Source organism: Tyto alba, unplaced genomic scaffold (genome assembly GCF_018691265.1).
Source record: "Tyto alba isolate M040663 unplaced genomic scaffold, T.alba_DEE_v4.0 Super-Scaffold_11, whole genome shotgun sequence".
NCBI classification, from domain to species: Eukaryota; Metazoa; Chordata; class Aves; order Strigiformes; family Tytonidae; genus Tyto; species Tyto alba.
The window spans coordinates 9,914,761-9,932,715 of NW_024881273.1; the positions used below are offsets into that span (position 1 = coordinate 9,914,761).

Here is a 17,955-nt window from a genome sequence, read left to right on the forward strand (position 1 = left end):
CTATCAACATTTATCTAATGACAGAGGATACCACAGGGCGCAGAATTCAGTTTTAGTCCTGCTTGTTAGAGATCACAACCTAAAGCTATCTTTCTGATTAATATACTTTCTCCCTGTTCTTTCATGTTATCATTTGCTTCTGACTCAGTGTATCTTTCAATGTTTGCAACAGAGTATGATTAAGGATAAGTGAGCCCAAAAAGATAAAACAAGAACAGGCCTGAACTCTTACCTGAAGCTCATCTCATAGGGCATATTTCTTTGAAGTCAGGTAAGTGGGTGGTGAATTATTGGAGAAAAATTTAGTTTAAATTTTGATTCAACAACTGTTGGCAGAAAAGCTAGTATTAGCAAATGCTCCAAAAACAGATCCTGCAAGTTGCTTTCCACAGTTCACACATAAACTTTAACTATCTTGTTTAGACTTGTGGGTGTGGACAGTGAAATAAAGTCTTTTGCAAATGTATGTAAAAGGACTACTGAAGTAAGAGACAATGAATGGTTCATTTTATGAGGAACCATCTTCTGAGTGCCCTCAGATTTTATTGGAAAATTGTGTTACAGCTCACATTCAGTTTTTGGCACTGAGTACCCTTTCTAATTGAATTTCACAGGACTGTATAAATGAGGGAAAGCTAATGTAGGCTGGTGCCAGGACCATCATGAGAATAATCTGAGAAGAATTACACAAAATTTGGAGACCTACTAGTGGCTCTCTACAGTAACCCCATTGCCTCTGAGATTGGTGGAGATGTCCAGAACAAGATTTACTTCTGTGAAATCATCAGTCTAAGAGGATCTGATGCCTTTACCAGGAATTAGTCAACATTTCTGACCCTCTCTCCAATAGTGTCTCATTTCTTCTCTTAGGGAATGACTATGAAACACAACATATCAAAAAATTAACTCAGAGTTTGGAAATGGGTGTTCATAAATATAGATGCATCAAAGATTTTAGTGAAACTTTTGATTTCTGTTTTTTGAACACTTTTGTAATTAGTTGGAGAAGCAACATGTGTTTGTTGGAAAAATAATTTGTAAGAACTTACGAGTTTTGGTGCTTTTTTTTTGGGGGGGGCAGATATTTGATTGATTTTTCATCAGCATCTATTTGGAAATGACTAAAATATGTGCCTTGTGCTGAGGAAGGGAGCTTGGCATGAGCTCAGAGATATTATTAGACACAAGAGAATACATACATGGAGTCATTGTTATGCATGAAAGCCACAGCAAAGAAAATTTAAGTAGTTCAGTGAGCAAAAGAACTCTGATTTTTATGGTCTCCAAAAATAATGACTTTTAAATCATGATTTAGAATTTCAGGGTCAGGATTTCTCCCATTCTTTCCTGAAATTATTGGATGGGTGCAATCTTCCTGGTAGTTCTGTGCTGTGCAAAAAGGAAAATGTCTTGGAAGTGATCTGTGAGTCAATGGAGCCTGGGAAAGGCCAGCTGGGAGGAGATATATGCAGAAAGGAACATGATCAGAAAGGCCCAGGCAATCAGTTTTTATCCTTTTGAGCGTCCATGTTCCTGGGTATGATCCCATTACTTTCCTACTGGACTGTCCCATACCCCCTTGAAATCAGAGGGTAGCGTTTTGTATTTTCATTGTCTTCAGAGGTGTTTGAATAAGTCTTGCTTTATAGATCATCAAACAGAAGAGTGATTTCATCTTTTATCATAGAATATATATCTGAAAGTTAAAGATTAAACTTCCTTTCTCCCCCTGTGCCACCACCACCTCCCCATCCCCTCCACCCCTCCACCAAAAAAAATCCAAATGATAAACGAATGAACAGTGGGCTGAGGTGTGGGCAAGGGAAAGGCAGATTTTTAGTATCAGGTAGGAGGGAGATCATGGTTGATGAGAATCCTTTTTATGTGATCTTTACTTTTTGTCACAAGCCTGAGGTTCAAGGGTAGTCAGAGATAACAAACAACCCTGAAAAGGTCCCAGATGAGCACTCGGTGTGTTACTGATAGCTCTGGGATGGGAAGCAGAGAGAATGCAATGACCGAGAAACCATAAACCTCACAAAAGTGGCTGGATTATCTTTACACACACAGCCACTGTAATCTCTTTTTATCAGATCTGTAAATAAAGGGAATCCCTCCTGTGTCATTCTTTTTGGGGTTTTATCTCTTTTTTTAAGGTCTTACTTTTGTTAATCTTTTTTCTTTTTTTTTTTTTTTTTCAAGAGCCTCTCTCTCTTGAGAGAGCAGAAGTGCAAAAGAACACAGAGGAGATCACAAGCTTGACAATATGGGGATTTTCCAGATCCTCAGTTTGTGTAAATCTGAATTTTTCAGTTGATTCCAGTGGAGTGGAGTTGATTTACACTAACTGCACATTAGACTCATTATGTCATTATGTAGGAGTTTCTGGATTTAGAATCCTGCTTGTGATTCCCCTGATTTTATTTAAATTTGCTACTCTTTCACAATGGTAAAATAATGGGGGCGAGGGGAATTAAAACTCCTGATAATGTACTCTGCTGATGCTGTAAGGAAAATATTCTGCTTTCTGAGTCATTTGCCCTGAGCTGACTTTATTTTTTAATGGTTCAGGGGTTTCCTTCTTTAGCCATAAATTGCATGCAAATTCTTTTTTTGTGTGTGTGCCTGTGGATGACAGTGTGTGTATGTGAGTGTGCGTGTGTGTCTTTCAGAAGCTAAGCCAAAGAGAGAGGCTGTTCCTTTAAAGCAAAACTGAAAAAAATGCCTTCAGGCATCCTATTACAGTGGAATGAGCCAAGGATCAGGATTTGCAGCTCAGCTATATAAACCCAGCAGAATCTGGCTGATCTGACCAGTTTGCCTTACTGTCAAACCTTTCTGTCTTTCACATGCTCACACGCAAAATTAGACACTGCAACTTCTCTGAGTTTTGACAGGACGGCAACAAAGTCAGAAGCCGATAGCTGACTTTAACATCATATTTATTTCATGGAGACTGCTCACAGCGGGATCTAATCTCTGTCAGAGTCTGTAAGGTAAGTCTGCTTCCTTCCTGAATTAAAAAATCAGGAGCTCTTCTCCCACCCAAGTTTGCAATGACACGGTGTTCTGTCATGACCTTCATAGTTAGGACTCTCAGTCTGAATAGTCAGGGATCTTATTAGGGAATATTTTTGAATTGGAGCATGCCTGCCTTTAGTTTGTCGTTATTATCCGATGTATAATAATGTAGGAAATGACTCAATGACACCAATCTGATCCAATGAATGAATGAAGGATGAGTTAGTTGAATGCTGTACATCTACAAAATTAGAGACAGAAACCTAATTGACAGGCAGGGTAGAAATTCAGATTTGGGATATCTTCTTGGCTACTGAAGCGGTATAAATGTTTCCCCCATTCTCACCTCATGTACTAGACTAAATCCACTTGCCGTTCTTAAACCTCCCAGGTAACTCCTCTTCCTATACTATTGCATATGCCTTGAAAAGAGTCAGGCCTTTTTCCTTTTTAATTTGCTGTTTGCACACTTATTTGCACTGAAGCCTTTGTCACCTTCCTCCCCACCCCCACTGGGCTCCAGTTTCTTTTAAAAGTATGGTAACATTAGTCTGCAGTGGGGAGCAAAAGACAAAGGAAGATTCAGCTGGTATCTTGTTACCAATACTTAAATGGGTGGGTTCTGGGCGGTGGGAGGGTGAAATTCTCCATCATCATGGAAAAATGGAGACACTTGCTTTACATTGTGTTTTAACTACTTGCTCCCTTGTGCACTAAGATTTTCTGCATGACTGTGTCTGCACTTACCAGTTAGGGTCAAATTGGCTTAAAATACAGAAGCTGACTGGGAGAAGGTGGTCACACTTTGATTCATTTAGGAGTTAAGCCCACTTAATGAAAACTTTGTGTTACATCACCTTTGCAGAGTTTTCCCTGCCTGATTTGCTCTCTGGCTACTAGGAGATGGAGGTTTTGGCAGTTATTCCAAATTTCTGAAAAGTGTATCATACTAGGCAGGAGAAAGATATGTTCAGATTAAAATGATAGTGACATGTCCTCTTCCACAGTAGAGACATTATAAAATTAAAAACTATAAAAAAGATATTTATCAAATTTTCTTTCATGAAAAAAATAGAAACCAATGAGGTACATGAAATTCTATGGACTGGATAAAAGCCTTATTGTCAAGCTGTTCTGTTTCGTTTTATCTCCCAGTTTATTTTTTTTTTTACAAAATCATATTAAATTATGGGAATTCATTTTACACGCTTCCTGATTAATGATATATGTGGGTTTTGTTTTATTATGCTGAGGTTGTGAATTTTTCTTTTAAAACTGTGAAATCTTAAGCATGTTGTAGTCCAAGAATGAGCTGGATGGTGGGGGATAGCAACAGTCCTTTGAATTGTAGGAAGACTTGCAGAAAAGTGTTATGATGCCTTTGAGGTTTTTTCTTACTGCTATTGGGAACTCAGGAGCAAATGTGTGATGGGGTGAAATTGTTTAGCCAAAAGAAGAGAATCTGTCAATCTGCAGTTCGCCTTCCCTGGCAGTGAACTTTCAGAGAACTTGGAAGAGTTACCAGGGTGTTGCTGGTGCATCCCTCGTGCATCCCCGTTGCAGCTGCTACACCTCTGCACCGCCGCTCAGGAGGGGACGTGCGTCTGAACTGAGCAGGGCGACGACCTGCTGCAAAGGGGCAGAGCGGGAGGGACGCTGTACAGGGGACTGCTTGCGCCCACTGCCACTGACCCGGTCACTATCCTCAGCAAACTGCTATTAATTTCCCATATTTTTTTGCTCATTAATTTTATCCTCTGGCTCCTTTCAGCCCAGAGAAAATTCTCTGGAAGTTCCAGTCCTTACTCCTATAACTACAATTACTTTATCAGTGTTTCCAAAGCTGTAGAAGAGCCAAAGGATCTGCTGAGAAGTGTACAGCCTGCAGATTAAAATGTCATGTCTCATTTGGAGAGGAAGTTGAAGAAACCTCATCCAGGTACATACAAAAAGAGAACCAATCAGATCCAATTCTTCCACTGAAATAATGATGCTTAATGATGCTAGAACTTACCAAGAGTATCCCTAAACTCAGGCTGAAAAGTGCTCCACAAAATTATAAGTACCTGTGTTAGCTGGAGATGTTTTGTTAATGGAAATAGATTATTTTTTTTCTTTCTTTTTTTTTTTTTTTTTTTTTTTTTTTTGATCCCAGCTCTTTAAGACTGGATAATTTCTCCTCAGTATTCACTTAACTATCATGTTGATAGAACAGCATTTCTAAAGGTGTTTGAAGTTCAGATCAAGTGGCTTATTTTTCATGTTATGGCTTTTTATAAAGTATCTTAAAAAAGCCAAAGACTATTCATGTATGAAGATGTTCTGACTTGCTGTAAAGAGACTGTCAAAGTTTGTTCTTGAGTATTATTTCACTTTTTGATAAGTAAATGAGGTCAGATGAGAGAGTCTGTGCTTCTTGGGACTTTTTCATCCTTCTCAAGAGTGAAGCAGAACTGAGAAGCGAGTGTGCATTTGAAATAGTGATGTTGCTTTGAAGCCAGAGCTTTAACCCTTTCATCCCCTCTGGTAAAACCATCTGAAATACTAGAGCTGCTTGTGCATTTCTCTGCCATTTTTCTCAGACAACACAACAGTACATCAGCTCATCTAGCTTTGTAGGGTGTGCCCAGAGGTTTGAGTGGTGCTAAATGTCAATGAAGCGTACTGTATTATGTAATAGTTGTCTGGTGTAAATGGATGTCCTGTATTGGCAAACCTGTAAGGGAGAAACAGTGTTTGTTCAGTTGGCTGTTTCCATTAGTGAACCCTGGTTTCCGTCTAGGATGAATACTGCATTTGGAAGCATAAATGCAGAGGGTGGTGTCTGCTTCATTATCAGCTACACATTTACCTATCCTACCTGTGTGACATATATTGAACATGAGAAATTCAGAGTGGTTAAAATTTACTTGAATTTAAAGCCTGTGACTTGATATATTCCTCCTTGTACATACACCATCACAGTCTGCTAAGCTGAAGAGCCATTGACAGTTTTAAGGTCCAGTGTCTCATAAAGCTCTAGGCTTAGAAATGTATGATTTATAACACTAGAAAGTTAGAAATCTCAACTTTCCAATAATAAAAAGGCATTTGTTTTGAACTGTGGCAGTTTGAGATATTGGGCATTAAAATTGTGCTCTGATTTACCAACATGCACTTTCTCAGACTTAATTTCTGATGTGAATTTAGCACACTCGTCTCAAAGCCTCTGTTATCAAAACCAGTGGTTATAAACTACAGAAGCCTGAAACTACCGTAAAATGTAATAGCTTCCCATAGCAGTTTTAAGGAAGTCGTTGATGTAGTATTGCAGAAGAATCATTGTTACCGAAGTCGGAAACTAAGGAAGATAGAAATCAAAGTGAATTAAGTTAATGAGTAAATATTTAACATCACCTAGGCTCAGAAATTTATAAAACTAGTGCAAGCAATTGCAGGACTAGTAACTAGTAAGTTCTGGACAGGAAACATCATAACTTGAGCTCAGGAGCTGAAAAAAAAGGGATGTGTACAGATCACGTATGAGTTTATGAGGTGTAATTTAATTAATTAAATGGCTCAATATCAAAGTGGACTTGCTGTCCATGAGATTCTGTTGGTTTTGTGTAGGAGTTTATTAGACGTTGATGATGTTACTACTGCTACAACATTTTAAGGCCTCATTGTATTAGAAAGAGTGAATAGACATAATAAGTGATGCTCTCTGCCACAAAGAGCTTACAATTGGTATTATTAGCTGTTCAGAAAAGTTTTTTGTGGAGAAAAAAGAAGGAAGAAGGCAGTTCTCTGAGGAATGGGACTACCGGAAAGAAGGAAAATGAACAACCCTGAGAGACAATTTTGGGCCATCTCAGTTTCCACCAAGCTCTGGGGTTTATACAAGTGTGAAACTTCCCCTAACTCAGTGCTTACTGTCCACTCGTGCATTCAATGCTCTGTCCAATCTGAGCTGAAGTTAAATGACTTCCACATGTGGGAAAAGTTAAAAACCGGGCATTCTTCCAGCTAGTGAAAATCTTTCAATATATGATGTAACCAAACTGTGCGGAATGGGCAGACAGGGGAGGAGGAGTCAGAATAGGATTCTGCCCGACAAGAGACATCTCCTGATCCAACAGAAAGTCATCAGGCATTGAAAGAAGGAATATAGTAGGGATCCTTCTTCTAAAAGGACAAAGTTTGAATTACTTAGTGTCTCTTTTTAACATTCACTGGAATGATATACATGCCTTAAAATTAGACATAGCCTTAATATATTTTACTGGATTTCTATATGCATCATTTCTCTCTCTCTCCTGTATACTGCATATCCTGTTGCTGACAAAATAACACACACCCCCCCCCCAAAGCTTCAGAGAGTATATCTGGATGTAGACTTTAAAGAATATTAGTTAATATACATTATATACCTTAAAGTACCCCTCATAAACAAATGTAAGATTTTGCTGCTCAGGTTATAGAGTCAATGAGAATAACTTTGCATTTATATTTTTTGTTTGGCTTATGCATGAGTCATTTACCAAAGAGAAATTCATCCTCAGTTGATCTTGTTGCAAGAAATTTCTCCAAGTTCACATCCTTAATTGTCTTGCCACTGTAGTTTCAATTAAACTAAGGTGGGATGTTGCCAAGTTTTCAGAACTTCCAACTGGAGAGTCCCTGTGTACGAATAGCCTGTGGCATTTTGTATTCTTTGGGTAGCGGAGAACAACGTTGCCAAGTTTGCATTCAGTCATCCATCACATATTAGCCTACTGGAGGTCCATTCTTCCCTAGCAATAGGGGAGCTCTGCTTCCTACTTAGAAAGATTACTCACACAGAAAGCTCTTTCCCCATAACCAGAACTGCACAGGGAAGAGAAAGGAAGCTTTCTTCAATTCATATAAGTGCTCAGTTTCCAAACTCTTGACAAAAATTATATTGTTTCATGCTTAGAAAACATATTCTTTTTAGTAATTGAGTAGAAAGTACAGGGTGGTAGAACAGAAATCTTTAATACAGATTTTAAAAACAATTGCTTGAATCATAGGCACAACAAAGGTCTATTGTAGTTGTCTGCCTCTTCCCCATGCCAGGCTGCAGCATTGACTATGTGTGTATAGATATTGGTCAGGGTACTCAAAGGAGACTGAAATTGTGTGCCTGGGGAAATTCCACTGCAATGATTTTGCTGCAGCTATGTACTTGAGCATTTGTTTGTGCCTTATCCCAAGATGCACCAGGACATGATAAACTCATAAACCTAAAGTTACAAATGCTAATTATCTTATGGGATTAGGATATTGACCATAATAATAATCTAAAATGTCTTGATTTTTCTTTAAATTTATGCTCTTTTACACCATTCTGACAGCACAAAGCTAAAAGGGGATATAAATATCTTCTTCTGAGTATACATGAAAATTAAATTGTGAGATTGTTTTCCTGTGTGCCCATGAGAACTGGCTAGATAGTTATTTCCACCATTAAGGAACACCTGCTGAAAAGGGATTTTAAAAAAGATTTATTTCCAAGAAAGTAGTTCACATTTCATTCCCAAGGAATTAAAAGAACTGGGAAGAAGCAGATTTTGTCAATCAGTTTTGGGCTTGTCTCAAAGACAGGATGCAGGGTTAGCAGGTGAGAGATCCAACTGTGAGCTGAACACTCTTGTGACTGTGGCTATCTGCCTCTTTGGTTTACTGAAAAGTCTTTATTTGGACAGGAAAGGTTCACTCTCAATATGAATTGTACACTTCAGTACGAGACTTTAGCAGTTGTCTTCCTTCTTGTTTGGGCATGATCTCATTTTGTCAGAAGTCAGTTTGTTAGGATTTCAAAAGGAGCTCAGTGTCCACTTTGCACTAGTTCTTTGTTTTTAATGGTTCTTTTGGAAAGGCAGCCTCTTTTGGATATGTTGAATCCTCCTAAATAGTTTCTCTGTGCTGTGTGACAAAGGTCTATGCCAAGAAAGATATAAAGGTAGCTTGTGATGTGTAGGCAATCCATTCCTCTTAGTGAGACACAGTGTAATGCATATTTTCCCTTTACTTGTGGCTTGTACTTCCCTTCTGCATTGCTTGTACTACGGTAATTCAAGTCTGACTCAGAATGAATGCTGCACACTGTAGACTACGAGTCAAATGAGAACAGGATGCATATTAAGGGAAAGGTCTCAGGTCATTTTTCTTATTGAAGTATTTTGGCAGCGTAAATAGTTTCCAATAAAAAATGCTGGCATTTCCCATGGTGAGCACTCCTTATGAATGTCCTATCTATTTTTCCTGTTTGGTGGCCAAGTGAAGTGTTTATAGGAGGATATACCATCTACAAGCCAGGGAATTTATATTTCCACTGCCAAGTGTTAATTATGATGTAGACTTAGACACTTTACAGGTTAGCAAGTCAATCACAGTGATCCAGCACTACAAGTGCTGCAGTTCCAGATTTGATGGAAAGACTGCAGGACCTAGAGAGAGTGTCATTCTCAAATGCATTAACATTATTCATACTTTATTTGTCATTCTCAGGCCGTTATTTCACATGATGTTTATTTGCCTTCCTAGTAGTACACTGGGATTTGACAGGTTTGCTGACAGAAGCAAGGAAATACGGTTTCCTACCAACCAGCCATGTGTGCCTGTCCGTGCTTTCCCCATCACTGGACATGGTGTGTAGGCTCTTGCAGCTGTGGGAACTCAGTGCTGCTTCCCCGTCTGTGCTCTCTGAAGCCTTGTGCTTTTGGTATTGTAATGCTGTGTCAGTGCCGAGGAAGGTCGTTTTGGACACAGAGTTCATTTCCTTTGGTTTGGTTGGGATCCCTCTAGATTTGGGTGCGATTACATTTCCACAGAACTAGTGGTCCCACTGGCACTATTCAAATGAGTGAAGTTTCATCTGTAAGAAAATGGAACTGATCCTGAATTAATGCAGTGCTTTCCAGGTTGTGGGCTGATGCTGTTATTTATGTTGCTCAGAACATGTGTAGGAACCCTTAAACTGTGTTTGTTTCTGTGTATATACATAAAACTCACACTTGATGTAAGAAAAGTGCAATTCCTGTAAGTAGAAATACGACCTATATATCCTATAAACCTGTATCCTAATATCCTATTAATATGCCCTACTGCACTGACAAAAAGGGGGTCTTAGTGTAGATAAAAACTGAGTCTACAGTGTCTAACTTCAACAGTTTCACCTGGGGAGAAAGCTTTTTCTGCTGACATGAGCAATTATTATTTAACTTTGATATGGGTTGTTGAATATGCATATAGTATACCAGCTTGACATTATCTTAATTACATCATAGAGGAAATTTTTTTTTGCAGAGAATGCCTTGGCCTGATCTGATTTGGTTTGTGCTCAGATAAGTCAGGAGTCCTACTCGTGGAGTAACATGGGGATAAAACCAGCCTGACTGAGAGGAAATTAGAATCCACTGAGCATTTTTCATGCATAGAGTGGCCCTTCATTGTTTGCATTATTCCTTGTCTGCTTCACTTCAGCTTGCATTTCTGAGGGGATGGTTTTCTCCTATGCAGAGTTCAGAGGCTGCCAGCCAAATTCTCATGTGACACAATTGCATTGATTTCACTGGAGATCTGTTGCTGGATAATTGAGCTCCACATCCCTTCTTTTATTCCACAGCTCAAATTGCTGTCAGCTAAGACTTTAGCACAGACAGGTCTCGAGTCACTGTGGGTTAAGAGAACGAGGTCAGAGCACTGTTGATGGAGGTCTCTCAAGTCTCCCATTAGTGTAACAGTGCCCAATTTGTTGACATTTGAAGCAGCAGCGCAGATTTTTGTCCGAGTTCAGTCACCATTGCGACTAATCACTTGCTCAGGGCTGTGTATATGGCTCTATTTTCCATTACATTACATAAGTGCTTCTGCTTTACATCAGAGCACTGAGAAACATCCTCATATTTAGAAACAGTCTCCTCTCTTTTTCCAAATGCCTTGCACTCAATTTGTTTCATATTTTGTGAATCTAATTTATATTTTATTTTGTCTTGCCAAGCCATGGTTGATTTCACTCCATCTTTACTCTTCATTATGTATTTTGTTCTCCTAAGAGTTTCCTACCCTGCCCTTGGTTGCCAAAGATACAAATTCTTGATGCTACCACATCTGACAGAACTAGGCCAAGCAGATATCTAGCCTGGGGGCTATTACTGGAAGTCAGATTTCAAGGAACTCCTTCTGTGGTCTTGCGAGTTAGAAAAATGTGCACATTCCTGCACATTTGAGATGTTAGTACCAAGGACAGAGGAGCTCTGGCAGGGAGGAAAAGCTGCCCAAGTAAACTAATAATTAGTTTAAAAGCAAAGAATTGTCTGGGGAAGAGTTATCCATATGTTTCCCCAGCTTCTTGCAAGACGGCGACCAAAGTCTGCTAATGACAGGAGGCAAGTAATAATATTTCTGGTTGCCAAGAATAGTACAGGCTTTTATGACTGAGTTCTGAGACATTTTTAGAGATGTCATTTTCAGTGCTTGAGTAAGTGTATGGTTAAATCAAAGTAAAATTACAAACTGCATGCAAATAACCACAATGAATTCTGAAAGTATCCTGCTACCTGCTGACCGATAGAATTTGTAGCAATTCGTACTACTTAAACACTTCTTGTTATCCCAGACCAATATACATGTAAATTATTTGTGCTCTTAGAGCAAAGTCATTCAAACAGAAGAATTCCACATCGCTTGCCTCTGTATATGACATTCCTTTAGCTAAAATCACTTTAAATATGGAAAAGTGTGGTGCTGCGTGTATGGAGTAGAATTTTGGCTAACCTCTTCCTTCTGACCTCCAGAAGAAATTTAAAAGACAACTTCATCAGAGATGCTGTACAAAGCAGTGTTGTCTCAGTGTGCTTAGCCTATCACTTGTACACTATGTGAGTATTTGCTTAACATGTCAATGGTTTATGGTTCTTATAAGTGCAATGATCCTAATTTCTACTGCATAGTTTTCACCAATATTTTTAATAATTATTAATTTGGCATCTGCTTTTTATAGCAGATCACCTATTTATTCACCTATTCATATTATATTTATCAAGAGTATTGATGATTCATTTCCTACCTCTCATTAGCTGTAGAAAAACTAATGTTTGATATCCAGGTTGTGAATTTTAGAGGCAAATGAGACTGTCAAAGCCCCTATCTTCAGACTTGGCTTCTGCTTTCTTCTTAGAAACTCTTTCTCAGTGTGAAAGGAGTGGGAAGAAAATTCAGAAGTCCTGGATTTCTGCTCTTCCCATCTCATCACAAAACCAACTAGAACTTTGTGAAACGGTCTCTGGAAAACCTATAGGTGGTTTTGGAAGAAACACTATGGAGAAAGGTCTGGAAATAAAACAGAGTTCTGTATGTGGAATGAACCTAAGTTGCTGTGATTCATGCAAAAAAAGCACACAAACCTCATAGTTTGAAACTGCATCAGCAAAGCCCTCAAAATAATTCAAAGTGAAGTCTCTAGTGTCTATCCAGAAAATAATGAGCTCCTGACAAAGTGTAACTTGGCAAAGAAACTTTCCAAAGACAAGTTTAGAAAACCATAGATCTTTTCCAGCTCTGCATCTTTGCTATGAGGAGGGGAAAGCCAAGAGACCAAGCAAATGCTTTTGCTATTAGGAAAGTCTTTATTAAAAGGCACAGTCCCTGCTTAGGAGGCAGGAGTGATTTCTGTTGTGAGATTGTGAAGAGTGGTTCTGCTGTGAGCAAAAGTTGCTTTTGCTGTGGAAGAGTTTTTTTTATATTGGAAAAGGCACTAATCTGGGCTTCAGTGTCAGTGGCAGCTCTGCTATGGACCTGATTCAACTCCACATTTAACAGTCCAGAGTTCTACATGTGTCTTCAGAGACTAATGGGTAAAACTTGCTTCTGTGCTGTAAATGCAAATGGGGGTTTCAGTGGGAAACTAGCAAAAGGAAGGTGTGAACACATCCTTTCTGCTTTCCATGGAGTCCTTCCAAGATGACCCATTTCTATAGTTCTGCTTCTGTTTTTAGAACAGCGACAGTTTTTCTGAATCCATTGTCTTTGTTGCTGTTCACATCACTGATGTGTCCTGCTGTTTCTAACCCACAGTTTTAGTCTAAGCTATATCTGCTAGTGGCTTTTTTCTTCCAGCTCTGACAGTTACAGTAAGAACAGAGATTGCTTTGCAGATGGGAGAGAAAAACTATTTAGCAGATGCATAGTCCTCTGTTTTTTCTTTTATTCTCTCAAGTTTGTAGCAAATTGCTCTACTCAGCTGATTGCTGCGCACCCTGCCATGAGTCTGAATGCAGCTCAAAAGCACCCCACTGACCTGCTTGTTTTGTTTCTCTTTTGAGTTTCCATTTCCAGAAATTGATGCTCAAGTGTCCAAGCACTTAACAAAAAACTAAGCTCCAAGGGCAAACTGAATTCCCTGTTAACTTGTGCCTCATCTCAGTCACTGGGAGCTAGACCAGATAGGGCTGGTGCTAGTTGTCCCATAGTTACCTCTTCTAATTCTGTTTCTCTTTAGTTTATATGTAACACATTTGAATAATCTGCCCCATAAAATAACTAGTTTGTTTCTTGTGGCTCGTATAAAAATCCTTCTGTGGTTTGAGCTGGATGTAGTATTCTTCTTTACTTCTTGTCTGAAAGCATGAATCACTTCAGTTGTGTAACAGCAGAAGGCGTTGCTACACAACAGTGGATACAGCTCATCATGGAGGGAGATTGTGTGTACATCTGTGTATGAATGATTCCTCTGATTTCATAAAATGTCTGGGGACTTTTACAGATGAAAGGGCATTCTGTAAGATAATTAGCTGGACCTATGTATTTTGTCTCAGTTGCAGATTTTTCTCAAATTTTCTGGTGTGTTTTCTCTGTAGGTTTTCTTAACCGTATCATTTATTTCCATGGATTCTTTTTATTATTCTGGTAATTGACTTGGCACATCCTATATTTTGGCTTCAGAATAAGTCTTCAATTTTCTGTTGTTACCCTAGGATTTCAAGCAGTCATGTAGCTATCTGTATATTTGCTACACATGTCTGGTCAGACTTTCTTCTTCAGTGCAAAAGACATTTCCCTATCTGTGGTTCTTTTTCTCCCTTACATTGCAGGGGATAACAGTCCAGTTTTTTGCTTTTTACTTGTGTATTTTCTGGCAATTTAATAGCACTCTTCAGGAGATGTTTAATTATGGAAATGAGGATTTGACTGTGAGGTCCTTGGACTACTTAATTCACTGAGACATACATTCCCCCTGTGAGGTTTTACCAGTGGATAAACTGAGACACACCAGATGATTTGTAAAATAATTTCAGTGCAGGATGCCTGAGTTTCAGTCCTTAGTTCTAACCACGAGACCACACTATTAATCCCAAGGTTGTAAGCACTTTCTGGAGTCTCTGCCGAGAGCAAATGGTTCTGTGGAAACAACACGCGTCCAGTCCTAACAAGTCAGCTCTATTTAGCTCCATTTCTCTCATTACAGTTCAGAAGGCTCAGAGGTGGCACATCCTTGGATGGGAGGCTTTTGTCTCAACTACTGTTGAGACGTAGTTTTTCCAGGCCTGGGGAGTCCATTCAGTGGGAGAACTGTTCATTTATCACTCTGCAAAGATACTATAAGGTAACTGTCTATGCCTTGCCATTTCATTGAACTGTAATTCCTAGATGAACCTTTGACTGCCCTATATGTTGGCTCATCTCAAACTTTATTTCCATTTTGATTTTCCCATCAGTCAGCAATGGACTCCCTAGTAAGTCCATCTGGCGGTTTATATTCCCAGTTTTCATAAAGAAGAATCTCTAATCTCCAGAAAGATCCATCCTCACAGCACCACAAACCAAGGCTCTGCAGTAGAGCAGAAGTGAGCTGCTTGCTGCTTTGCCTGCCATCATCTTCCACATATCCCTGCAGGACAAATCCGGAGGACACTTGCTCCTTTTCTTATGCTGCCTGAGTAGCAGGACCCAAATCACGCCAACATACAAGCCCCTGCTGTAAAGGTCAGATGAATTTTTTTTTTTTTTTTTTTTTTTTTTTTTTTTTTTTTTTTAATAAATGAATCCAAATGAACTTCTGTTTGGCTTTTTCAGCTCAGCAGAGTTTTACCTTTTCACATAATAAAGGGAATAAACTTAATTTGTAAAAAAACCCTGTGTATTTTATAGATGCAGCATTTTAATTTCCTGGGCTTTGCACCTCTAAGGCAGAAAGAAGCAGCAACATAAACCATGTGAGACATTACTTCAGTCAAACTACTGCAGTTTGCATTATTCCCTTGAACTCATTCCTTTTATATGATCTTATCCTTATTTTGCCTCAAACAAAAACTGTATTTTTAAAAAAGTAATACAGAGACATATTTTTAGCTGCTGTGAATCACTGGAGTGACACAGTTCAAATTCACCAGCTGGTCTAACATTCCTTGTAGGAAAAGAGAAAGTGGAGTTGGCTAATACACCAGAACAGTACAATCAAATTAGAAAACTGAGAAAGCTTAGTATCTGCCTCCTCTGTTCCCCCTCCCTGCCCCCTCCCCAGCTCTTCTTTCGTCTCTTTTCCCAGTCTTTCAAGCTGTTTGTTTCACATCTTGAGCCAAGTCGGTTTCCAGCCAGACATACTGGGGGGAGTGGGGGGAGTGGTATTATCTGTAGTTATGATACTTTTTTTGTGTAATAAGCAGAACTTGCCTTACAAACAGAAGAATGAGTGTCCTCAAAGATGGTAAGAAACAGAAACATAACTGGACAATGAATCAGCCATCAGTAAAAAGCTCTTTGGCTCTTGGATCACTATTCCTGAAGTATTTTGCTACCTGAAATTTCAGTTTGGTGTCTAATGGTGTTTTAAAATGCACTGACATGTCTTACTTCCCCATGGGCACATCTCTGCACTTTTAGAGGTATAAACGAACATAATATTCATTCTTCTTCTCCTCTTGTCCTGGGACAAAGGAGAGCATGAGTTTCACTTTCATAATATTTTTCACTTAGTAATTGAAGTCTAGGGTGCTCTGTTTTTTAGAAGAAGGAGGTTGGAGAAATGATTGAGGTGGTTATTTGTTCAAAAAGGTCATTTTCTTCAAAGCAAGCCATAGCAGAAAAATTATCGGTTTCAAAGAAGATTTCCTCAGAAAGGTTTTTCAGGGTAGGATGGAATTTCTTCTTGGGAAAGGGAACTCCTAAAATGCAGCTGACTATATTTTAGTTTTTGTCTTGCTGAGTTTTCAGAATTGAATGAAAACCGGCATATTTTAGTGGCAAAGTACATGTTATGAAAAAACTTTGAACCAGTTGTACCTGTTACTTTATCATCACCTGGTGACAGTTCTTTTATAGTGCGTCTTTTCATAGAGCCAACCTTAATATGTCTGTTTGGTTGCTGAGACATCCAATGGAGAGTACAGGGAAATACTGTATGAAATAATCCAGAATGGGAGGATTTCTTCCAATGGCGGCTGGCTTCTGGAATGAGTTAATATTTCTTTTAATATAGGGGATTACTGATGCCACCAAATAACTAATCTGAAATAATGTAATTCTAGTAAGTACAGGTATTTAACAACAAATAGCTTACTGAGTGCTTACAGATAAATCAATGCAAAACAACTTGAGCTCTGCTCTCAGACTTTACAATCTAAGCCAACTCTGGGTGTGTGTCCTGCAAGGGAAATTACTAATGACTATTATTAGTTATAACTTGCTCTTTCCCTGCTATCAGAGCTGAGCTGGTGTTCCTGCCACATGGTAAAGGGTATTACAAAGCATTACAGAAGTTTTCTGAACTACAGGACGAAAAATGCTCTCATCCAAAGGGCTAAATCTTTCTGAAGCCAAATGAAAGTTGGGGGCAGATTTTAGTTTACCTTCTCATAATAGTACCAAAGCCCAGTGTTTTGGTAAAGCAACTTTTCAGTACTGCAGGAGTTAGGCACTGTGTCACTCCAGCAGTGAGGGGCATAGGATGGCCTCTAGGAGGTTTGTGCTATTTGAATAGTGCACTGTGATCCTTCAAGGTGAAATTTGCCACGTGGTTGTGTATAACTAGTATCTGCCACAGGATTGGGCTCTCTAGAAAATTTGAAAATATATTAAGACCTTTGTTCTGTCATCTCAGAACAATGAATCCCTCTCTTGTGCCCCTTTCCCATCTTATTCCTCTCTCCTTTTCCTGTTGGATAAAATGAAAAGAAAGAAAAAAAAAAAAAAACCCACCCAATTTATTTATTCACTTCTCAATTCTGCCTGAGACTGTTTTTTAAAGACCCTTCTTTTGTGAGTTTAATCAGATGCTTGATAACAGAAAAAGCGTTGCTAGCTAACCCAGGGTACAAAGAAGCCCCTTCAGAGGAACACATGACCTCATCGACAGGATTACTCTATCACATGAATTCAGACTCCGTCGCACACCCAAAATAAATGTTGGGCTCCGTTTGCAGCGAAGTACTTTATTCACCTCCATTCAGCAAGGCATATGTTTTGCCAGTGTCTTCCTCAGTCACTGGGATTAAACATGTATGAAAATTCAGCACAAGAGGCAGATTTTCCTGGTCGCAAATAGCCTGCCTTGCACTCAAAAGCCGCTGGCTGGGCCGTGCCTTTGGGTCATTGCCCTCCTGGAACCAGCGAGCGCTGGCACAGGTTTGCAGTTGTGGAGCAAGTCTGGTTTTCACTCACAGCTCCCATTGTCTCTCTTGGTTTTGTTGGATGCTCAGAGCCTTGGCAGCCGGGAACTGACTCTGGGAACACTTGTGGGGTCACACACAGCACTCCCAAAACTAACCCTTTGCCAGAAGATGGCATGCCTCCCTCCCTGATATATAAGAAGTGACACTGTTGTATTGCCTCGATGCTCTCAGGGTCTCTAGCACCTTATACTGGACAGCATCGATATCCTTCTTGTAGGCACTGCTCGGGAAGTGTGTAGAGTTCTATCTGGGTGCTCTGAAATCT

At 39.3% G+C, this 17,955-nt stretch overlaps 1 protein-coding gene across 3 annotated transcripts in view; it reads left to right on the forward strand.

The window, feature by feature from the left end:
• Positions 1 to 2,805: 2,805 nt before the first annotated feature.
• The window catches only part of TNC (tenascin C), a 72,880-nt gene continuing 57,730 nt past the window's right edge, over positions 2,806 to 17,955 (forward strand). For all 3 annotated transcript variants that reach the window (XM_042786860.1, XM_033012049.2, XM_033012050.2), the window contains exon 1: positions 2,806 to 2,996. The gene's annotated coding sequence lies outside the window, so the exon portion shown is untranslated. The remainder of the gene's footprint in view (positions 2,997 to 17,955) is intronic.